The following is a 25,551-nucleotide window of genomic DNA, read 5'->3' as shown; positions in this document are numbered from 1 at the left end:
CTTAACTACATCACTCTTGATCTTAACAGCTAGCTGCCACAGAATGTTGACATATCCTTTGCATGGGCCTTTGCTTCTTGCTTCTCTATGCTAAGCGCTGCACTTTCCCAATCTTCCACTTGATCCATTTGACTTTGCTTGAATCTTCCTTATCAAGGGTGTAGTCCTTCATTTTCTCACATGGCGCATCCAAAGAATTAGAAACTGAGTGTCCCTGTCACTCATAAAGTCTCGGTGGATATAACGAATATTTCCGTAGGCAGACACCATTTTATACTCCCTCGAGCATTCCTTGAGGTGCAGGCATGCCTTCACAATATCAATTCAGTCATTTAACATTGGATCCGATATCGGAGAAATATCTGTAATATTCTCCAGTTTTAAACCAAGATCCCATGATTCATGCTGTAATACAATGTAGCTTAAACACCCACAAAAAAAATCCGTATGTGGGATACAAAGCCCTGTTATTTGCTAAACCCATCTGAAGTGCAGAATTTAACACCCACAAGAATCCGTATGTGGGATACAAATCCCTATTATTTGCTATACACTTTCTATATGTATGAAGATTTGTAGGTGGGTTCTCATAAACAATCATTTATATTGTTTGTATTTTACTACAGACAACGAGATTGAAATCCTGAGTTATTATTATATTGAAAGCAGAGCAGAAACTTTACAAGACTTTGTCTGATAAAGAATAAGATTCTCATGCTACAACAAGGGAATATCTTGGTTTGTTTATCTGTTGCATGCATGATATTTCATACATATCTATATGCATTATCACCTGCAAAATACAAAAATATTCCTTTCTAGCTCATGAAAAACAATAGTTATCAATTCTGCAAAATCCAGGAGAAATCCATAAATTATGAATGTCGTTTACTAAATTTAAGGTGATCATCTGTAGTAGATGAGATATCCTTTTTTCTTTCATTGACTCTGACATCCATCCTTCTATAAAAGGGCCAAGCACCTACGTATGCACATATTCCATTGTCATTGGGTATAAAATACCGTGTTGCTGCCCAAAATCGGTCTCATTCATCTCGAGGAAGAGGTACTAAGGTTAACTGCATCTGTAAGGAGATTTTAGGGTTGTGATCTCTATCATTTCACTTCAATGGAAGGCAAGTACCCACATCTTCAAAGCTCAGCAACACCACCTGTTTCTCATGGACCATCAAGCTTGATGCATAATTCGCTCTTCCAACAACAACAGCCACAGATGCCTCTGCAACATCATCAACAACAGGTTTTAGAGCATGTATTTGATCTTTCTTGTAATGTGTTCTTTTCAATGCGTTCATTGGTATTATTTAAGTAATTCCTAGCTTAGAGAACATGATACAAAGAACGTATTCTCAAAAGTTTGGCAGCCCATATGCAGATTTATTCCCTCAAAATATGACATTTGTCTAGATTTAGGCCCCTGTGTAGTGTCGTTATGCCTTGTTCTTGGTATTGTGTTTTGTAAAGTCTTCGACTCAGCTGCATTACTATAGTTCTGCGTATATTTTGACCCAGAAATGTTGTCTTTCTGCATAGATGGTGTATCCATTAGAGTAAAGTTCTACAGACATTCAGGCCCCTTCTCCTCCTTGCAAAGCCAAGTAGAGCATTTTTTTCACGGTTTCAACTGAGTCATGCTGAAAAAGATTAATTAAAGGCCTCCCTATAACTTCATTTGCCAACAATCCTATGAGTTTAGTTGCTTTAGTATTCCATCCATTTATGAGTCCATTAGAATCGATTGCCAAATTGGCATAGTTGCAGTTTCAATTAACCTTACCATCTCATTTATCACTGCACTTAGTTCATCTATTCCTTGAAGCCTCAAGTCATTTAGTTGTGAATGTATCATGGTTTTCTTGTCACTATCATCAATATCTTGAAAGGAATCCCTGAGAATCAATTGCAACGAATGGATGACACCCATCTCGACATCCTCCCAAGGAAGACTTCGCCTTTTAAACTTCCAAGAATGATTTGAATGATGACTGAGGGTGCATTCTCCTGCCATTGTCTTTATCATTGGGATCATGTTAAGAACCTCCCCATTTTATTTCTTTCATTGTGTGAGACTTGAACCAAAATAAGAAGTCTTTGGAGGTAATTCTGACTGCGGCTATTCCACAAACTGCATCACCTAGTGACACAACTCCTAGATAGCCTGCTTCTGCAAGACTGTCAGTACTCAAACCAGTGGAATCTCTGTGATGCTCGAGGAGCCAATATGAAATATCCAATATCTGAGCCTTAGTAGGAGTGGTCCCCAAAATCCAAAGGTGTTTCCCATATAATAAAGCAGCCCCATCACATTTGCAAGGTCCATAATGTTGGGAGTCTGAGACACGATCCTAATAGGTGCATCACGAAGAAGCATATCACAAAGCAAAATTTGGACATGTAAGATATGTTTCTCCCTCAACTGAGTGGCTAATTCAACCTCTTTGTTTAGTTGAATGCCAAAAACTTGCATCAGAAATTTACAAACATACCTCAAAGGGAAAGGGATAACCCGTGGACTTGTGTGATGGCAAACTACAAGGCCCCAAAGCTTCCTCCCTTTCTACGGTTGTTGATGCCCACTGCCTTCACTGTCATCTCCATTCTCATTTATCGTCACTGACATCACCAGAGATGCAATAGAACCCATGTTGGCCAGGAACTTCACATGGCAGCCATGAGGTGCCCGCAGTGCGGATCCACACAAGCTCAAAGGCCGACACAACTGTTTGTCTTGTATTACCTTCACAAGAGGGGCACAACAATCACAAATCATTCTCACTTTGTTCTTCATGAATAAAAACCTGGAAGCTTGGGAAATATCAGTGGAAGGATAATGCAGACCCAAACAAGGCTCCAGATCAGGTCTTCTCACCTCTACAACTACTTCACCGTGTTCATCTTCGTGAAATCGATATGCCATCACACGGTGATACCCAGTAAGCTCCCACACCTCCTGCACCACATTGTCACACAACAACCAAATATCTCCACCAGGGAGAGACTGTAAGCGAGAAATGGCCTTAGCAACCAACTTGTATGACTGCAGTGCACCAACGGCAGATACAGGCACATCAGGAGGTGTCATTGGCTCAAAGTCTATGACCAACCCTGCATCTATTCTGTTAAGAATGGCATAGAAGGGCTTACCAGAGCTATTGCAACGGACAAATAGTGGGTTCAGAAGATGCACGTCCGCGAAGGTGGCCGCTTTCTGCAGGGCAGCGGTACTTGCAGGCCTGAAAAGTGTCCAACATCCATACCAATTATCATAAGCCCCCCGACACTACCACTACCACCCCCCTCTTCCTGCTGCCCCCCGATGCTCGGCGCCGCATGGGCACCACTCACAACATCCAGCATCTCAGGGGCATTTTCACTGTACCCCACCACTGCAAAGCTCTCCTCCTCCACCGCAAGCCTACACCCAAATGGCTGAATCAACGTCCCCCTTAGTAGCCCTTGAAGGTATGCATTGATTGTCTCAAACAGAATGCTACTTCTCTCTCCAGATATATCGACCAATTTTGTGTATTCAAACGAATGCATAGACTCCTCAATTTTTGCCTGGAGCTTCATATCCACTGGTGTCTGGGTAATTACCCTTGCACTGTGTTATGAAAATTATATGTTAAATACATTTTGAAATTAAGATTTATGTGTTTGGTCTAATAAAAGTATATAAATGATATTAATTTCCATTCTCCATTCTATTAATATCACAAAAATGGCATTTTTTCATCCCACAATATTTAGACTTTGTCTATGAAGCTCATAAGAATTCACATTTATTTAGCAATGTTATTTTTCTTCTTTAAATCTAATTATTGAAAAAATATATATATATGCATTCATGGATAATTTCTTAGAAACCTTGCTTCAAGGACACTGCCTCTTCAAGAGGTGAGACCAATTGTGTATATGTCCTATATGAGATCCCAAGATTCATAAAATAGACATAAATGATTTCAAACATAATATAAAGCTTGGGAAGGAACAACTAATGGCCATAGAAGGACGACATGACTAAAAAGGGTATTATTCACATTAGTAATTAACTTGATTATTTGAATATATTAAACCAAGTTATCAATTAGCTTAATATTAAATTATAACTATGGCACTAAAGAAAACAATTTTGTGTTAGAGCGTGACCTACAAAGTACATTGCACCAGTGCCTAGCAAGTATCAAGAGAAAAATTGTAAGTTCTGTAGAACTCACACATGAGAGTATTTGGTAGATCCTTGGGAATCTTCTCAGTACTAATAATGCTTGTTTACGAGCATAATAAAAGAAAAAAAACTTATGACTATTGTTATACACATGTATGTGAGTCAGCTAAGAGTGGACAAGTCCTAAGTTGGATTAATGAGTCTTGCATATCATACAGATATTTGAACAATTCAAAATGGTGAGAATGTGAAGAAATCACGGTCAAGGAAGGTCATCACAAGGACCTCCTACAAATAACCCATTACCTTCACCAAAGTTGGCTCTCATCTTGCGTTCCCTATAAGCAATTAATGGGACTTTAAAAGGGCATAAAATAATTGAAGTGGAAGTAGAGCACCCTCCATCAGGGTTAGGAAATCTCGAGGTATCAAGAGACTCCGATAGAGGACCTCCAATCGAGGACATTACTAGGGAGCTCCAAAAGATTAAGCTCCCATTTTTTTTGGAGGTCGTGCCAGCGAACATGTAGAAGCCTGGTTAGAGGAAATGAGAAGGTTCTTCACACTAAGAGATTGTACTTCCAATTCAAAAGATAAAATAGCGATATTCCAACTCAGAGATAGTGCTCTCAATTGGTGGGGTAACTTAGAGCGTCAACTACACCTCACTTTGGACAAGTTACTTGGGAGTTATTTGAGGAGAGATTCATGAAAAAGTACCTACCAACATATTATCAAGAACAACAGGTAGGAGCCTTCCATGCCTTGGTACAAGGAAATCGTATGGTAGAAGAATATGAGATTAGATTCATGGAATTGGTCAAGTATGTCTCCTACATGGATACTAACCAGTGCCAAGAATATTGTTTCATTTATGGATTGAACCCTAATATTAGGGCAATGGTGCGGATGTGGAAACCATCCTCCGTTACAGAAGTTGTGTAACATGCTCGTTATGTTGAAGAACACTTAGAATTAAAGGGTGGTAACAAAACCATTTTTCCACAACAACTAAGGTTTATGGGGAAGGCCCCTTGTACCTTCCCCAGGGGAGGAAGGTTGAGGCCACCGCCATATGGAAACAGGGTTGTACCCAGAGCACCAACAGTGGGGATTTCAATGGTTACTACTGCAGCTTCACCTGCATCTTCAAGGGCAGGTGAAAATCAAGGTCATACGCAAGGAGCAATAGGTAGGGGCAGGGGTCCCAAGTGAAGGAACTCTTTCCAGAGAACTCCACAACATTCTGTTAAAAGTCTACCACGCATCACTTGTTGGGAATGTGGGGGACCTCACTACCAGTGTGACTATCCTGAGTTACAAACTAGTAACAACCGTAGAGAAGGAAAAGCACCAATGGGGGGAGAAAGTGGCCACCATCGAATCTATGCAACCATTGATAACCAACAATTTGATCACCAATATGCCGTGGTAGAAACCTCAGGTATGATAAACAAAGTAAAAGTTAAAATTTTGTTTGCTTCATGTGCTACAGATAGTTTCATTTCACTAGTTGCATTAGAAAAATGTGGGTTGGCAACCTATGAGCACGATGACTTTAAGTAAGTTGAGATGACTTCTGGGATAAAACAAGCAGTAGGACCTAGTGTTGACCAATGTCAGATAAACCTTGGGGTGTGTATAACTAAGTTGAAGGCATACGTCACAGCATTGGGGATGTATGATGTAATAATTGGAATGGACTGGCTAGAAGCTCATCGAGCTTTGGTAGACTGTTTCAAGAAGAAGGTGATTTGTTTAGATGATGAAGGTAGGCCAATTGAGATTTGTGGAATGAAGGGAGGAGTGTCACTACGATTCATATCCATGATAAAGGTAAAGCGTTGTCTCTGACAAGGTTGCAAGCTCTATGTGGTCAAGGTTGTAACTGACCAAAAAGGACCCTCCCTAGATCAACACCTAATTTTGTCAAAATTAAAGGATGTTTATCCTAAGGAATTGCCTAGATTACCTCCTGTAAGGGAGATTGATTTCAAAATCGACCTAAAACTTGGTGCAGAACCAATATCTAAGACCCCCTATAGGTTGAAACTGCCAAAACTTTGTGAGTTTTAGATGTAGTTAAAAGAGCTCTTAGACTTGGGATTTATCAGACCTAGTATCTCACCTTGGGGTGCACCAATGATTTTTGTCAAGAAGAAGGATGGTTCCTTAAGGCTATGCATAGATTATAGGGACTTGAATAGAGCCACAATAAAGAGGTACCCGATACCTAGAATAGATTACCTCTTTGATGAAATGAAGGGAGCACCAATTTTCTCAAAGATCAATCTATGATTTGGATACCACCAATTGAGGATTAAGGAAGGTGACATCTCAAAAACTGCATTTCAAACTCAGTTTTGGCACTATGAGTTCGTAGTTGTTCCATTTGGTTTGACCAATGCACCAATAGTATTCATGAGCCTCATGAATGGGGTGTTTAGGAAGTATTTGGACCAATTTGTGCAAGTCTTTTGAGACGACATTCTTGTGTATTCCAAGAATGAAAAGGAGCATGAAAAGAACCTAAGGGTTGTATTGACTTGCTTAAGGGAAAATCAATTGTATGGAAAATTGTCAAATGTTCCTTCTTTCAGAAGAAATTTCATTACCTTGGGCACATCATTTTAGGAGAAGGGATTTCAGTTGACCCGAAAAAGGTAAAGGCTGTAATGGATTGGCCAGCACCAAAAAATGCTCATTAGGTGTATACTTTTATGGGGCTAGCAGGGTATTATCACAGGTTTGTGGAAGGGTTTTGAGGAATGCAAAACCCATCATCACATTACAACAAAATGGGGCCAAGTATGAATGGGCATATGAATGTGACATTGCATTGATAGAACTAAATAAGTTACTAACTAGTGCACCAATCCTTCGAGTACTGGACATGGAAAAAGACTTCACTGTCTGCACCGATGCTTCGAAGCAAGAATTGGGAGCAATATTGATGCAAGAAGGCGGAATAATAGCTTACGCATATAGAAATTGAAGAAACATGAAGAGTTTTATGCTACCCATGACTTAGAGTTAGCAGCAGTGATGTTAGCTTTGAAACTGTGGAGACACTCCCTCGTTGGGAGAAGATTTAGTTAAGAACAGATCATCAAAGCCTGAAGAACCCCTTCACTCAAAGGGATTTGAATGCTAGACAAAGGCGATGGAGCGAATTCATGAGTGAGCATGATTTTGAGATCTCATACATTAAGGGAAAGGAGAATGTGGTGGCTGATGCACTAAGTAGGAGGCCACGAACCTTCTCCCTAGTATCCTTAAGGTTAAATTTGAGGGAATGTGTGTTGGAGAAACTCTTTGAAGATAGTTGGTATCTAAAGGTTATATCAACACTCAAGAGTGGAAAGTAGATAGAACCAAAGTTTGAGGGATATATCCTTGAACTAGATGGACTATTGAGATTTCAAGGGAGAATGTACATACCTAAGGAAGGGGGTATAAGAAGGACCATCCTCGAAGAGTCACATAGAGCACTCTATTCACGGAAAATTTTAAGAACCCCCCCTAAATTTACATGTATAATAAATGGGCAAATCTCCATGGTATATAGGAAAAATGGAAGGCGATTTTATCAATAATATGATATGTATATATAATTTTTTGGCGAATATCTCACCAGGCATGGTGAATATTTTACTCAATTATAAAATCTTGTGTTTATTGAATACACAAATGAAATCATTGCATTTCTTTAAAATATCTTTTGAAATCAAAATTACCGAAATTACATATCGATAACCTATTGGGTGTAGGATAAAATTCACCCGTGCCATTCACAGAAAGCATGAGAAAAAACATAATACTATATATAAAACCAAGAAAAATTCAAATTCATCACTTCTAGGGACCTCGTAACCACCCTGCCAATACACAAGTATGTTCCTGTTTGCAATTAGAAAAATTACCCAAATTACAAGATGTTTACTTCAGCATATGTTGGAAAAGTATAGAAGGATGACTAGTGCAATCAATCCATTCCTTTTAGCCCTCGATTTGTTTCAGTTTAAAACAAAAGTATACAAATATACTTGTCCAATGTCTATGCTTTAACCATTCACCTTAAGATGTTTTTACAATATAATTTCCTAAGTCTATTTAATATCTTCATTATCATAAAAACCAACCTATATCCATCTTAACTCCACATCTACCATTCTTAGGGGGATGAAATCTATTTATCCCTCTAAGCACTTGGTAGACCCAGAATTAAGATGGATCTAAGATGATAGAATCTCCCCTTTAAATAGTCTATGCTCACATGAATACCATGGCATTACCATGGGTTATCATAAACCTGGATCTTAAAAATGACTATTAGTAATTTATAAAAATTAATAAAATTAATAGTTGATTTTTATTTTATTTTTTATTTTAACCAAGCTAAAATGTTTAACATACAGTAAATTGCAACATCCATTTTTACTTTTGATCGGATCAAATATTTTTTCACTCTATGCTAGTTTTCATATCACGATATTTGATACCTCTCGGGGGTTAGTAGATCCATAGTAAAGATGGATCTATGCTGGTTTAATTCCCCCATTTAAATAGGCTACGTTCCAGGTGAATACCATGGGTCAATACCATGTGCCATTTTGGTGAATACCATGGGTCAATACCATGTGCCATTTTTATTTTTATTAATACTAATATTAGGGTTAATAGTGTTTTTTTGCATGGTATTAATAACAATCTAGTCCATGGTATTTGTCCCATAGTATTTTGCCCATAGGTTTCACCTAAATATAACACATTTTTTGAGTGTTCGTAAATATAAGGTGACTTATGGAGTAAATATAAAAAAATGTTTTATTTGTTTACCATACCTCTCATTTATTTATATTTTTATTAATTTACCATACCTCTTTTACACATATGGTATTTGGCCCATAGGATTCACTTAAATAAAACCTCTTTCTTGAGCCTTCATAAATAGAACGAGGGTTATGGACTAAATATAAAAAGAGGTTTTATTTATTTACCATGCGTCTAGTTTATTTATATTTTTATTTATTTACCATACCTTTTGAGTAAGTATAAAAAGACGTTTTATTTATTTACCATACCTCCACTTTACTTATATTTTTATTTGTTTACACCCTTGCATGTATATAAGGTGACTTATGGAGTAAATATAAAAAATGTTTTATTTATTTACCATACCTCTCATTTATTTATATTTTTATTAATTTACCATACCTCTTTTATAAATATGGTATTTGGGCCTTTGGCCCATAGGATTCACTTAAATAAAACCTATTCTTGAAAATGGGCGAATGGATTCACTTAAATAAAACCTATTCTTGAAAATGGCGAATGGAAGGTTGTAACTCCTAATTTCAAGGGCTAAATTTACCTTTTTTACCCTCTCCCTTAAAACAAGGTGGGCTATTTGAGGTGATTTGTAAAAATTTACTATGATACAAAATATTCGCCCACTAAAAATTTAAAACCCCTTAATTTCGCCAAAGGGCTAACATTCGCCCCTAAAATTTTCTATGACTCTATTGTGCACATCTTGGAGTGTAGAAGATGTACGCAGACACAAAGAAACTCTTCTTTTGGGCAGGCATGAAGCATGACATAGTATAGTTTGTCGCCAAATGTCTTGAGTGTCAACGAGTGAAGGCTGATAACCGCCATCCAGCATGACTCCTACAACCACATGAAATCCCTATGTCTAAATGGGAGGTAATTTCAATGGATTTTTTTGTGGGTTTTCCATTCACGTCACAAAGGCACAATGTTATACTAGTTATAGTTGATAAATTGACCAAAAGTGCCCATTTCATTCCAGTAAGAGACACTTACGATGTTACTAATGTGGCAAGAGTTTTTATAAGTGAAGTTATTCGACTAAATGGGTTACCCATAAAGATCATTTATGATAGAGACTCTCCATTTACATCTAGGTTTTGGATAAGTTTGCAGTAAGTACTAGGGACTCAGTTGAACCTAAGCACTGCATATCATCCAGAAACAGATGGGTAGACTAAAAGAGTAATTCAGGTTATGTAAGACATGCTTAGAATGTATTTCATGGATAATAAGACTCAGTGGGAAAGGTACTTACCATTGGTAGAGTTTGCTTATAATAACAGTTACCACAGTTCAATTAGGATGCCTCCTTATCAAGATTTATATGGAAGGCCATGTAGGATGCCATTGAGTTGGGAAAATTTGGAGGACTGAGTAATAGTTGGGCCAGAATTAGTTCAAGAAATGGAGGAACAGGTAAGACAAATTCGACAAAGGTTAAAGGAAGCACAAGATAGACAGAAGAGTTATGTTGATTCACATAGGATTGATCACAGTTATGAAGTAGGGGACCAAGTTTTTATTCGTATCCAACCCAACAAAAGCACCATTCGGTTTGGCAAAGGGACGGAGTTGTCATCTCGATTCATAGGAACTTTTAGGATCAAGGAGAAGATTGGACCAATTGTCTATCGTCTTGCACTGCCACCCCATTTTCATAAAATTCATGATGTTTTTCATGTATCTATTTTATGACATTATGCTTCTGATGAATCTCACAAACTATATTGGAGGGAATTGCAGGTCTTAGACATGGGAACCATAGTGGTCGAACCATTACGCATATTGGACCATAGGGTTTGACAGCTCAGACGTTGCATGGTGGACCAAATTAAGGTCCAGTGGGACAAGTATAGCCCAGGATCTGCTACTTGGGAGGATGCAGAGACTATACGTCGTGACTACCCATCACTTTTTGAGCATCTGTGATGCCCATTTTGACTTAGATAGCTACATATGCTAAGGCTCTATTTTGCAGTTCCATGTTATTTATTTATGAATGCTATGTAATATTGATGCATTTAGTTGGACATATGAAACTACTTATATAAATCATTAGATGGATTAGGTATTGATGATGAAAATGCTTGATGTATGACCTAATGTATGGCTTACTTGGTGATGATTTATCTAGTATATGACTTATTAGAGTTATTGTTGTTTCATGTATGACTTAAGTGGATATGATTTATCTAATGTAAGATTTATTTCCAGTATGAACTACAAAATTGACACGTGGATACTAGACTTAATAACATGATGTTTAATATATATATATATATATATATATATATATATATATATATATATATATGTTGTTATATATATGCATGAATGAGAACTAACACGTGGATTGGAAAGAACTATATGATAACCAAGATCTACTCTTCCACTGGGGAAGGTCAAGACATCTAATGAGGAAAGGTATGATGTACATTGTTCTATTAAATTTTGTATCTGCTTGATATGCACTCTTATGACAAGGGTAAAATGTAAATGGCAGGTGACAAGACTACCTGACAGGATTATTCGATGACAAGTATCCAACTAGCGCTGTAGTTTGGTCCATACTAGGGTGTTGACCCTAGTTGTGAGGAGGGGTGAAGGTATTTCGCACCATGTAACCTCCAAACCTAGAATCATGGGAGGGCAGTGATGGACACACTCCCCTAGACATGTGATGACGATTTCCAGTTGGTTGTTGGGGAAGTTAGGTCGATATAGTCAACACTTCCGCCATATTGGTTTTATCAGTGGTTAGATTGGTATAGCCGATGCCACAGTATATAACAGAAGAGGATGGATAGGGTGGGAACGAAAGTAGGTTAGGAAGGATATGAGGATATAGATTAGTTGGAGACTCTTGATGAGAAGTGGTGTCATTGTCTGACTTATCAAATTTTACTACTATAACTATCTCTCTATTTTGTTATGCCTTCTTGTCAAACTACTTTCGAACTCCTTGTATCTTTTTCACTCTAACTTCAGGATGAAGTTTTCTGAAGGAGGGGTGTATGTAATGCCCTACTTAATCTTATCATGAAAATTTTATTAATGTTTAAATTACCTGAAAATATTGACTAATAATTATCAAGAAATATTGGGACATACCTACATTTCTGAACTGTAAATTTATTTACTGATATAAATTTTATTATTGTTATTATTCAATTCCCAACTTGTCTTCTCAAATTTAATTTTTGGATAGGAAATGGTCTCCTTCCATTATTCCAAATTAAATATCCATATCTTATCCTCAAAATGTCCTCTCAAATTTACTTGGGAGAATATATTGTCTTCCCCAACTAATTTCCAAATTAAATATCCATATATTATCCCCAAAATGTCCTCTCAAATTTACTTGGGAGAAGATATGGTAAGACAAGTCAAATGAAAGGATGAGGGGGTAGTTATGACGTTAATGATAGGTGGTTGAGGTGGATGGGAGGAAGAGGCATAAAAGGGCAAGGATGATGAGAGGAGGAGGGGGAGTCCTTGGTCTTGGTTTTGGAGGATTTTGTTTTGGGAGGAAGGTGGAGAAAAGAGAAGGGAGAGAAGGAGAGTGTTTGTTTAACTTGGACACACTACATTTGGTTGGACTTGGGCTCAGAGGGCTAGGGAACCTGTGGAGGTTCCCTGGGCTAGGAAATACTTCCTAGTTGGCTGGGAGGCAAATCCAGTCGGGTAGTCAAGAGGAGCATCCCAACAGAGTTAGGAGCTCAGGAGCATCTGAACTAGGCTACTGGAATAGGTATTCCTGTGTTTATTGATTACTTATGTAAATGATTGAAATGAAATTCTTACTTATTTAAATTGTGGTAAATAAATTTTAATGGTATATTATCATCAAATAAATGTTTAGATATAAATAAGTTATTTCCCATCTTATTGTGTTTAAATTTAGATAAATTTAGTTTTTTAGTTAGAGGATCCTAGGAGAGAGCCTCACACATAAGCATTCAACACTAGAGTTTTTTTGTTACAAAGTTTTTATATTTATTATGGTTAATTTTTGTGGAATTGTGGGGTTTTGACTATTTCCTTCAGTGCTAACGATAATTAATTCCAACACCTATGAATTTTAATACTTAATCGATCCTTTATATTAATATGTGTGAATGGATTGAATTGTTGGTTTGTATCCACAATGATATCCCTTTGCTTGTATTGTTAGTTTGTCTGCATAATGCAATTGTAAGTTCGTATAAGTCATTGTTGAATGGTTTGTTAGGTGATCACTTTACGTCGAGGTAATCTACAACCCAACATGGGGGAGATGTTATAGTGTTCGTAAATGAGTGTAAGTATTTAAATGTTCCTTCAATATGGGGAAATGTTATAGCAGTTGTAAATGAGTGTAAACATTTAAATATCGACTCGATATGGGAGAGATATTGTAGTGTCAATAAAATGAAGCATTAGATCAACAAATAATAATAATAGTAAAGCATAACATCCACTAAGCTAAAAAACATCATAAATTTTTAAAAATAACAAATCGATTCGATTTAATTTATTACATTGTAATTTAATTTTTACACCGAGAGGCACTCTCCATCCTAGTATGGTAGAGATGTTGTAAGGTAATGTAATGTCCAGTGTGTTGAAAAGTTTAATTAGGTTCGGTCTTCATAATGACATGTGTAATTATGATTTTATGTAATTGATGAAAAGAAGAAAATAAAATTATTTTTGTAATGTTTGTCTCATGGGTTTCATGAGCAAGGAATTTTATTTTATAGTTAAAGATCTGGTTATGAGCTATTAGGTTTGGACATCAAGTCATAAAGTCTATTGAGTAAATGTCAAGTGTTGAAGACCCATTTGGGTAATATACACATTGTAAAAGATAATTTATTTGTGTTATATACCCTCCAAGACCTTGTCACAAACACTGCTTGAAGTTGGCCTAAGGATGATTCTTGAAAAGGCATGTCGTTCTAGGCACCGATTCAAGTTTGCTTATTCTTGATGGACAAAACCACTATAAATAGGCAGCTCAACCTTCATTCTAGTGATATAATTTTGGTCAACGATAAAAACCAGAAAATAAGTGTGAAGTTTGCAAGGAAAGAAGTCTATAGTCAACCGAAAGAAGGAGAACCATCATCGAGATTATTCCATATCTGTTTTTGGGATGTCACCTCCACGCGTGCAAGAATCTAGTGATTTTTGCTGACACTCATCAAGCCAAAGTGTAGAAGGAAGTCTTTCCATCCAAGCGAAGTGGTAAAAAGGTGAAAATGTTGATCAACATCCATCACACGTGTTGTAGCTAGGATTTTAAAGAGGTCGAGGGTTGTAGGTCTAATCCAAGAAGTCAAGATCTAAAGGATAGCCGAGATGGAGGGAGAAGCAAGCAGTTTAACCAATGTTGACTCCACAAACAAGAGGTTAAACTAAAGAGGTCTTGTGACTTGATATTGGAGAGGTTAAATAGGTTAAGGGTCTTGATCTTGGTATTCATCAATTTAAGTCTCTATAAGAAGAAGAATTTGTTTGGGTTTTACTCTCAAGTTGGAGAGGTTTAGGCCCTGGTTGATCGCTTACATTATGTGTCCGTTGTCTCTTTATTGTTTATGCATTGATAGTTGTTTAATGAAGAAGAACACTATAATAATCTAAGTAAAGAGAAGATCCTAATATAAAAAGCATTCACAAGAAGTTATCATTAGAAGAGAAATCACCTAATTGCTATGCCTTAAATTTCTCAACATGGTATCAGAGCTAAGGTGAAAAATCTAGGAAAGGGCATCTCATCAAGGGACACTCAAGTACTCAAGGATCAAATCTCGAAGGATATTAAAGTGAAGTCAATATCTACAAATAAGTATCAAAATCTTAGATCGAAGAAGATGTATACACCAAAAGAAGTCTTGGGATCCTCAAAAGACCACAAAGGCCCTACTCAAGTTGAAGGGATTTACAAACCAAAGTTTCTTGAAGACTATTCATCCTAGAGAAGCAAAATCAAGGACATTGTCATCATATTCAAAATTTCTAAGGAAATTTCCTCTCATTAAAGAAAGGACCCTACCATTGAAGAAGATCATCCTACAAGCATCAAGACATCATCAAGAACTCATTATTATCAACAAGAACAACACAATCAAAGGATCTATAGTGATATCCTTATTTGTGGAGTCAAGGATCACTATTGAAGAGATCTATGTTCATCAAGAAGATGTTCTCTGTCATTTATATTTTCATCAAATTCAAGGAGGCAGCAAGTGGAAGAAGCATATTCTCAAGTAAGTATATTTATGTCTGAATCTATAAAAATGTTTTTTTTGCAAGGAAAGCAACAAATTGATTGGGGATTCAAACAATATTGCATGGAAAAAGAGGACATATCTGAATCACATTAAAAATGAGGTTATGGATCATGTCAAAGGACTATCACCAAACCAGCGAAATAAGATACTCAATCACTTGGAAAGTTTATGAAAGGGGAAGTGAGGGCTCAAAGGATTCTCATAGAATCCATCAAGGATCCCTTCATTCCATATGTATCTAAACTTGACACCTCAAAAGAAATATATGACAAAGTGGTAGAGTTGTTTTCTGTAAGCACTGCAGGAGAAGTTATCTCTCAAAGGAAAGAAATCTACAAGCTAAGGATATCGAAAGAAGATACTTCAAGATCTAGGAGAAATAATGTCTGACAAGGAGATGACCACAGTCGTACTCAATGCACTACCAGAGGAGTGGGGTAAGTTTACTTCAAGTATTCATGGGAAAAAAACAACTCCATTCCAGGATCTATAATCACTATGTAAGATTGAAGAAACTAGACTAAAGGAAAAAATTGATGTAGGATCTAGTGAGAAAAATCAAGCATATGTTGCTATGGCAAAGAAAAGGGGAAAGTCTGGGAAATTTGGTCCTCAGAAATAGAAGAAGAACCTGGCTAAGTTGTAATGCTATGGATGTCAAGAATATGGGCATTACAAAAGAGATTGTCTGAAGCTCAAAAAGGACAATAAAAAAAGAGGTAGAGAAGAATCCCATATCATCGAAGAAGTGGAGGAATTTGAAAAGAAGAAGTCCAAGAAAGAGGAAGTAAGAGATATCTACTATGATTGAGATAGTCTTCCTCACCTATTTCTTTCCAAGTTCTTGTTTTCAAGTTTTCTATTGTAAGATATGGATATCATGAATCACTAAAGAAAATGATAGGATGCATCATGGCATAAAAGAAGCATTAAAAGCGAGAGCACGTGATCATAGAGGAAAATAGCTTAAATATAATACTATGGAAATTTCCTATGGAAGGATATAGCTCTTTGTAACCTCATTAGAAGCATAAGTGGTACTTATGGGAAAAAGAAAAAAATTATCTATTACAAAGCTCACCATACATCGGTCAAAAGGAAGCATTTGCTGGATGAGGATACTTAATATTATTTATTGGAATCTTCGTTGGAAGGTTCACCAATTAAAAGGAAGCAAGTGTTTCATCAAGAATTCCAACTTGTGGAATTCATGGGATGATGGTATGATGACAAAAGAGGTGAAGCACATCAAGGGATTGAAGTTCTTTCAATCACAAAATTTGTTGAAGAAGTCTATATGACCTAAAGGAAAATGAGTTATGCATGCTTGTATTCGATATTATATAGTCATGTCATATGGTTGCAGGTAACATGCTCTATCTCGAGAGGATGGTCAAAAGAAAGGATCTCCACCTTTGAAAAGATGCAGGAAGGCATGGGTCACACATTGTCTAAATGAAATCAACATAATATATATGCATATGAAATATGAGGTTGTTGACAAAATTGGAGGAACTATGACTGGAATTTCCTGGAAGGAAATATGTGAAGAAAGAAAGGAAGAGATCGTGGAATATGAAACTATGAAAAAGGAAATCAACATCCAAGGATTGAAAGATTTGACTAGGATATCCCCATGAAATATATGAAGATTATGATGAAGTCTGAAAAAGAAAGAGACCCCTGAAAATATATATCTTTTGGAGATTGTTAATGTGTATGTAGGATATTGATGCGAGCTAGAAGATGCCATAATGAAATACCATCACAGAGGTAATTTTGATCTAATATTCATTTCTTATTTTTGAATGATATATGGATGGGCTTATGTAGGGATGCCAAGGGAGGAGCCATGAATATATTCCACTACTGAGGTCCATGTAGTAGGATGAAAGATATGTGTAGGTTTGACGTTACACCAAAACCTGCAGGTGTTGGTAAACATTACAAGCCAGGAACTAGGATCCCCAGGGTGGAAATTACCGATTCTTTAGAGGTGCGGTGATTCTTCCAACACCCCCCCTCAAACGCAACTTGGGGGAATCGAACCTGGGTCCAAGCTCTGATACCATGTGGAGGTTTACCGTTACACCAAAACCCGCAGGTGTTGGTAAACATTACAAGCGAGGAACTAGGATCCCCAGGGTGGAAATTACCGATTCTTTAGAGGTGCGGTGATTCTTCCAACAAGATACTTAAGGAATCATGGGATGAAGAAGGCAACATGGCATGAAGGAAGGTGAGATAGGAATTGATGGATCACTTTTCCGATGAAAGGAGTAGTGACATGATCGACTCATGGATAAAGTTGATGGATGGTTTATGACCTACAAATAAGTCCCAAAACATGAAGACTTATGAATAAAGAAAAGAGGCTCATGAAATCACGAGGAGGAGTTCTTCAAGTAGCTGGTTGTCCCATAATCTCCACCTAAAGAGTTGTTGTAGGTCCCTAATTAAGAGGGAGTCTGGAAACAAGTTTCCAACTTGGTAGAAAATTGGAATCAAATTCCTAAGCCAAGAGAGAGCTTAGGTACATTCCTTCTGTAGGAATGAGTACATTAATTCATTGGAATAGATATGTCCTCCCCAGGTTGATAGGGAGATATAGACACATCATTCTTGTCTTCACTTGGGAAGACAAAAATGAGGATCAGAAAAACATTTGGCATTTGATGCTCATTGAGGATGAGTTAGGGAATACAATATAAGACTAGTCGTAGAGGACTGATATTCTTTGAGGACTGTGAATATAAGATAAGAATATTCCTAGTGGAACATACTTTAAGAGAACCTGGGCAGGGTATGTTCTGACAGAGACAATGATGAGGGTGTCTATACATCATTGGTCTAGACAACATTGTGCTATGATCTTGTGGAGAGATAGAGTTGTTAGTCAAGGCCTTGCTATATAAAAATGCATGTTGATATGATGCTATACAAATGGGTTATTAATCTGACTCTTCTTAAGATGATTCTTCAGATTGAGAATGTCCAAGTACCTTGTATGGATTATGAATACCTCCCTAGTTAAGAGGGAGTGTTGAAAAGTGTAACTAGGTTCAGTCTTCATAATGACATGTGTAATTATTATTTTATGTAATTGAATGAAAGAAGAAAATAAATTTATTTTTGTAATTCTTGTGTCATGGGTTTCATGAGCAAGGAATTTTATTTATATTTAAATCTCCCATTGTGAGCTATTAGGTTTGGTCATCAAGTCATAAAGTATATTGAGTTAATTTCAAGAGTTGAAGACCCATTTGGGTAATATAAAATTTGTAAAAGATAATTTATTTGTGTCATATACCCTCCAAGACCTTGTCACAAATACTCCTTGAAGTCGGCCTAAGGATGATTCTAGAAAAGGCATGCCAGCCTAAGGATTCTTCTAGAAAAGGTATGTCGGCCTAAGGATTCTTCTAGAAAAGGCATGTCGGTCTAGGCACCAGTTCAAGTCAGCTTATTCTTTATGGGAAAACCACTACAAATTGGCAACTCTACCTTCATTCTAGTGACAAAATTTTGGTCATGGATAAAAGGAAGAAAATAAGTGTGAAGTTTGCAAGGGAAAAATCCTATAGTCAAGCGAAGGAAGGAGAACCATCACCGAGATTATTTTAGATCTATTTTTGGGTTGTCACCTCCACACATGCGAGAGTCTAGTGTTGTCTACTAAAACAGAAGGTTCGAGATTAGTAAGGTCACTCTAGAAGTTGAATCAAAGGATAATACATTACATTCATCAAGCTGAAGTGTAAAAGGAAGTCTTTCCATCCAAGTGAAGTGGTAACAAGGTGAAAAATTTGATCAACATCCATCACACATGCTACAACTAGGGTTTCTAAAGAGGATGAGGATTGCAGGTCTAATCCAAGAAGTTGAGATCTAAAGGATAGTTGAGAAGGAGGGAGAAGCAAGCAATTTGACCATTGTTGGCTCCAAAAAGAAGAGGTTAAACTAAATAGGTCTTGTGACTTGGCCTTGGAGAGGTTAAATAGCTCAAGGGTATTGGTCTTGGTATTCATCAATTAAAGTCTCTATAAGAAGAAGAATTTGTTTGGTTTTTCCTCTCAAGTTAGAGAGGTTTTGGCCCTAGATGATCACCTACATTATGTGTCTCTTGTCTCTTTATTTTTTATGTATTGGTAGTTGTTTGATGAAGAAGAAAATTATAATAATCTAAGTAAAGAGAAGATCCTAATCTAAAAATCATTCACAAGTAGTTATCATTAGAAGAGAAATCACATAATTTCTATGCCCTAGATTTCTCAACACGATGAACTTTTTGACTCAGTCAAAATAAAATAAAAATAAAAATAACCATATAAAAATAAAATAAAAATTACCAATGGTATTGAAAAATGGTATGCATGTGGAACATAGCCTATTTAAAGGGGGGGATTAAACCAACCTATATCCCTCTCGACACTTGGTACATCTGGAGTTAAGATGGATATAGAGTGGTTATAATAAAATTATAAACAATTTTTTCCTAAATAAATATCATAATTTACATATTATTTTAAAATTAATTTTAAATGATAATGATTCATATTTCACATCATATAATTAATAAATATATACAGACTTAATATATTTAAATAAATAGAGTGTGGTATTCCATTAGAATTTGAGATGGAGCGGATTTGGTGCTTTGTTGGGCATTGCCACAACCTTACGATGATTGCACCACTGTGGGCATGCGACACTATCAAGGTTCATCGCAGTGTTATAAAAAACTAATGATTACTTAGCTTTTGGACTACACCTACACTCTTCTTTAACTTAGTTACAAATTATTCTTTATTATATGTTAGGTGTTATGTGTGGAAAACATAAACTTGAACATAAATCATGTAGAAATGTGATATCAACATTAACCAACAAGTTGTCTCAGTAGAATATCAAGTAAATGAACATCTTTTTATTATATTGGTTTTTTTACATCAAATGGGAGGCTGGCCCAATAGGGTCGCAACACTCCATTTATAATTTCATAGTACAACGGTTCTTTCCATCCTGAACGAGGGTGCTCCTCGGCTTTCCCAACATAGAAATCTCAAAAAAAAATCATAGACCGCCTTTCCTGCCCTGGGCAGGAGCATGCCCATGTGCACTCCTATATTTTGTTTCTTTCCCACTCACTACCTCAGAACACTTTGTGATATCAAAAACCTTTGCCCTACGAACTTGTCTTGTGATATTCCTTGCAATGATGCTTTGGCTCCATGCATTAGCATATATTTATATCCATCTTGCCTCTTCGTTGGGGTACCCTGGCCATGGGTCAGTACCCTCGCAACATATCGAGTGGATGTTTCAAATTAGATTTGTGGTCGCACGCCCACCGCTTTTCCGTGTATGCCAAAAAACGCCCCACATGGTTCCTGGGTGCCCCACCTTAATTTGGGCGCAGGTGTCGTCGAGTCATGTTGACGCGATGATGGATGAGCCGACCATATTTCTTCTCCAACTCACCCTCCACTCGATTTGCGTGCTCGCCCACCCAAGTAACGTGCCTATACTCCATGCTCGTCGCCTTAGTGTGACTTGAGCCGACATGACCTAAAATCGTCAAAGGGTCTCAAGGGCACCCAGTTGGGTGCTCGACTCACCTTAGGGCAAAAATGCCAACTCAAGGTCTTAATATCCTCCCCCACCTCAAGTCATTTTTGTCCTCGACAATCTTACTATTCGAGTTAACTTTGCCTCAAACTCACCAATCCCCTTCTTCCATCTCCACGTCAAATCCTCTATTTCCCAGCCACTTTCCTCTGGGGCATTCTTCCATAGCACAAAGTACTCTCTCTTCATGTTGATCCTAACTCCAGTAGTCTTGAGGTCCAAAATCATCTCCAAAACTAAATCTGATTAGTTTACGATCAAGGTTGGACCTCTCGGTTGTGTTGCTCTCTCAGGATCATCTGCATCAAGTCTGCCTTTATTTAGTTTATTTACATGGAACACATGATGCTTGGAACACATATGGTTCGATAGCTCAAGTTCATAAGAGACCTCTCCAATCCTTCACTTCATTTTGAACAAACCTTCGAACTTCATTGTTAAATACTTCGTTGTCCCCTTCGGTGGTGGAAACTGATCTTTTGTCATCCTTAGAGAAACCATATCTCCAACTTCAAAGTGTGCATCCCGCCTATCCTTATCTGTGCATCTCTTCATTATGTTTGTTGCATACATCAATTACACTCTTGCCAACTCCAAGGACTCTTCCTATGCTATCAAGAATCTCTTCACGTGTGGACTCTTCACATATCCTTGTGGTAACATTGTGTGCGGTGTGACAAACATACGTCCATTAACCAACTCAAATAGACTATAGAATCTTCTTGTTGTTCATAAGGAACGAATCGTTCTTCATAGCACGTACATTGCTTATTTACTCTATTTCTCCATTTCTTTGGGTTTATCCTATACCATACTTGTGGGGATAAATTGTATCGGTCAAAACATCTCAACCATTGTTTCCAGTCATTCTCTTTCAGATCTTGTGGTTTTTTGTGATCCAATATTCTTTGTATATCTAAAAATTATTTGATATTCTTCTTGATCAAGGGATATGATGTTTGGGCTCGATATTTAAAAAATTACTTTGAATATGACCTGTCCATTGCCCTTATCTGCCATATCTTGTGAAACATATATGCTTGGGACATTGAGATGTTTCAAATAGGACGAATTTCAAAATCTTGTATTTTTTTTGTTGATTGAATATTAGTTGGTAATTTTACCTCTATTTATTCTTGAAATATCATTATTGATAATGAATATCCATCCGTAAATTGTTGCTATATTCCTCGTGGTTTAAATCCAATCGAATCGAATCCAAAATTTGATATTTGACTCAATGAAATGAATAACACTTGGTAAGAGATCTTGGTCCATTCTTTGGATAAAAAGTTTCATTAATTTCATTTAATATAACCTTTTTTCAGATTAACTGGACACTTTTATTTCGAAATAGACCAGGTATTCGCCCAATCTAAACCAATCGTTTTTTTAATGTTGATCTCGATATGTTAAAACTTCCCTTTTATCCCCCGTCATTGAACTCTTCTGCAAATTGTAGTTGAATTGCGCTCTATCCAACAACTCACGCCATTTTTTATAATAATCCCTCACATAGTGCCTCAAGTAGTCCTCCAACAAAGATTTAATGTGTTTGTTCTTCTCATCTGTCTGTGGATGGTAACTCGAACTATGCAACAACTCCATCCCAATAAACTTGAACAACATGGTCCAAAACTTACCTGTGAACCTCGTATCTCTGTCAGACACAATACTCAACGGCATTCCCCAATACTTCACAACATTTTTGAAGAACAAATTAGTTGTCTTCTCTGCTCCACATGATATCTTCATTAGAATGAAGATGACATACTTGGAAAAATGATCAGCAACGACCATGATCTCATTATACCCCTGTACATGTGGCAACTAAGTAATGAAGTCCATAAAAACACTCATCCAAGGTCTCTTCGAAATTGGAAAAGGCTGCAACAACCCTCCCTATCTTCTAGTGTCTGACTTGTCCTATTGACAAATGATGCAAGTCTGTACATACTCCTCTACATCCTCTCTCATATTTTCCCAAAAGTATCCTCTCTCCAATAGTTCCAAAGTGTGACATTGTCCTAGGTGGCCAGACCAAGGATAATCGTGGCACTCCTTTAAGAGGTACCTCCTAAGTCCTAATGAATTCAAAGTATAGATACAGTCACCATAGAACAAGATTTCATCTTGTACAAAGAACTTTCTCATATTTCCTTCCTTTAACTGCTTCATGATACTTTTCATTTGAGTATCTGCATCTAGACTTACATGAAGTCTACTTTGAAACTCCTCACTCATATGAACTTGAATCTCACTTGGTTCAACACGGTCTTCTTCCTCCCCAATCGCAACCTACTGTGCCTTCCTGCTGAGGGAATTTTCTACAACATCGAGTCTACTTGACCTATACTCAATTGTCATGTCAAATTCTACCGAGAAGTCTTGCCAATGAGCCTGCTTTGTTGATAACTTTGGTTGATATGTAAAGTAACTAACTGTGACATTGTCAGTCTTGACAACCTAGGGATTCCAAATCAAATAGTCTCACCATACCTGTAAATAGTGGATGATCGCAGTCATCTCCTTCTCATGAACATGATATCATCACTCTGTTTCCTGCATTTTTCAACTCTCATATGCCACTAGATTTCCATCTTGCATGAGCACTCCCCCAATCGCAAAATCAAAATCATTCGTGTGCACTTCAAACGGTCGCTCAAAGTCGGGAAACTTAAGTATCAACGTTGTAACCATCCTTTTCTTTAATTCTTCAAAGGCTTCACAAGATCTTTCGGTCCAATTCCATCACTTGTCTTTCTTCAACAAGTTTGTCAATGGTGAAATTATCTTGGAAAAACCCTCTACAAACCTTTTTTGGTAGTTTTCCATCCCCAAGAAAACTCTCACATCATGGACATTATTAAATTCCTCCCAATCCTCTATCACACAAACTTTGTCTGGATCCATATGTATGCATCCTTGGCCTATCAAGTGTCTAAGGAACGAAATCTCAGATTGGGAAAACAGACACTTTGACTTCTTCAATAATAATTGATTCTTTCTCAGTGCCTTGAATACCAACACCAAGTGCCTCTTATGATCCTCCATGTTGTCGTTGTAAACCACAGTGTCATCTAGGTACACCACCACAAATGAATCCAAGTATGGGCACAAGAAATCGTTCATCAAAGTACATATTGTCGTAGGATAATTACATGGTCCAAATGGCATGACAAGGAACCCAAAGCTTCCATGCCTCATCACTATCATTTTATTCTTCTCATCACCCTCTTCTATCCATACTTGATAATATCCATGCCTCAAGTCAAGCTTCAAAAACATGTGTGCTTTCACAAGCTTATCAAAATAATCTACTGTAAGTGGAAGGCGATATTTGTTCTTGACTGTCTGCTTGTTCAAAACACGATAGTCACAATACATCTACAACTTAGTCATGTCCTTCTTTTGAAACAATACTGGAGCACCATACAGGGACTGTGAAGAACGTAAAAACCCTGCATCAGCCAACTCTTTCAATTGGTGCTTCAAGTCTTCCAACTCCGACCTAGACAAATGATAAGGATATTTTTTTGGTTGTTGCTTCCCCAACTCTAGCTCAATGTGATGGTCAAGTTCACGTCTTGGAGGAAGTACTTTTGACAATTACTCAGGCATTAGATCTGCATATCTTACCAATAAATCTGAAATCTCAGTTGGAATAGGCGTCCCCATCCCATCATCTTCCCCAATCTCTATAATGGCAGTCGCATATGTCTCAACATCCGATCTATGCATTTGCCTACTCATACTTAGTGAAAAAACGTGTTGTACCTTTACCTCGCTCCTTTGTCAATGGGTAGGAAAAGTCCAAGTCTGTGAGCCACCAATCAAAAGTATCTCATCGAAAAATTGTATCACAAAATCTTTGTTACCCTTCAAAATGTCTTGCCCCAATATCATGTCAAAGTTGTTCATCTCCATCACCATGAAGTCTAAACAACCTTTCCAATATGCAATTTAAACTGACACATCACTTTCCAATCTCGACATTCTAGCCCTCAAGTTCACTGCCTTGACCTCCACTTGCTTGGGGTGATTTGTAGCCCAAATTATTTCACCCAACCTCTCTTCATAAAATTATGCGTGGCGCTTGTGTCCACAAAATCTTGGACAACCCTCCCATGGATCTCCAAGTCAATGAAACCTAAACTATGCAACTAGTCATCCTTTCCCTCAAGGACACTAGTATGCATACATACCTTTTTTTCATTACACTTCATGACATATGCACCTTCACTAGCTCTGATACCATCAGTCACGACCCTACAACGATCGCACCATTGTGGGTGTGCAACATCGACAAGGTTCATCACAGTGTTATAAACAACTAACTATTACTTAGTTTTTGTAATACACCTCCACTCTTCTTTAACTTAGTTACAACTTCTTATTTATTATATGTTGTGTTATGTGTGGAAAACATAAACTTGAACATAAATCATACAACAATACGATATCAACATTAACCAACAAGTCATGCCAACATATTATTAAGTAAATGAACATATTTTTACTATACATGTTTTTTTATAGTAAAAATTCAATTAAGAATTTCAAAATATAACAGTTATTTATAGCTTGAACAAGGGCGCCATTGAGTTTTGTCAACGTAATGAC

General features: G+C 37.1%; 1 pseudogene; it reads right to left on the bottom strand.

Annotated features, from left to right (window-relative positions):
* Nucleotides 1-1,589: 1,589 nt before the first annotated feature.
* On the bottom strand, nt 1,590-24,681 carry LOC149242695 (phytochrome-like; annotated as a pseudogene).
* Nucleotides 24,682-25,551: the final 870 nt, after the last annotated feature.

This window comes from Pinus tabuliformis, chromosome 8, assembly GCF_031772625.1.
Source record: "Pinus tabuliformis cultivar Carrire ecotype Pingquan chromosome 8, CPIR1, whole genome shotgun sequence".
Taxonomy (NCBI): domain Eukaryota; kingdom Viridiplantae; phylum Streptophyta; class Pinopsida; order Pinales; family Pinaceae; genus Pinus; species Pinus tabuliformis.
The sequence above is the reverse complement of the archived record's forward strand: the minus strand, read 5'-3'. Positions and strand labels throughout refer to the sequence as shown.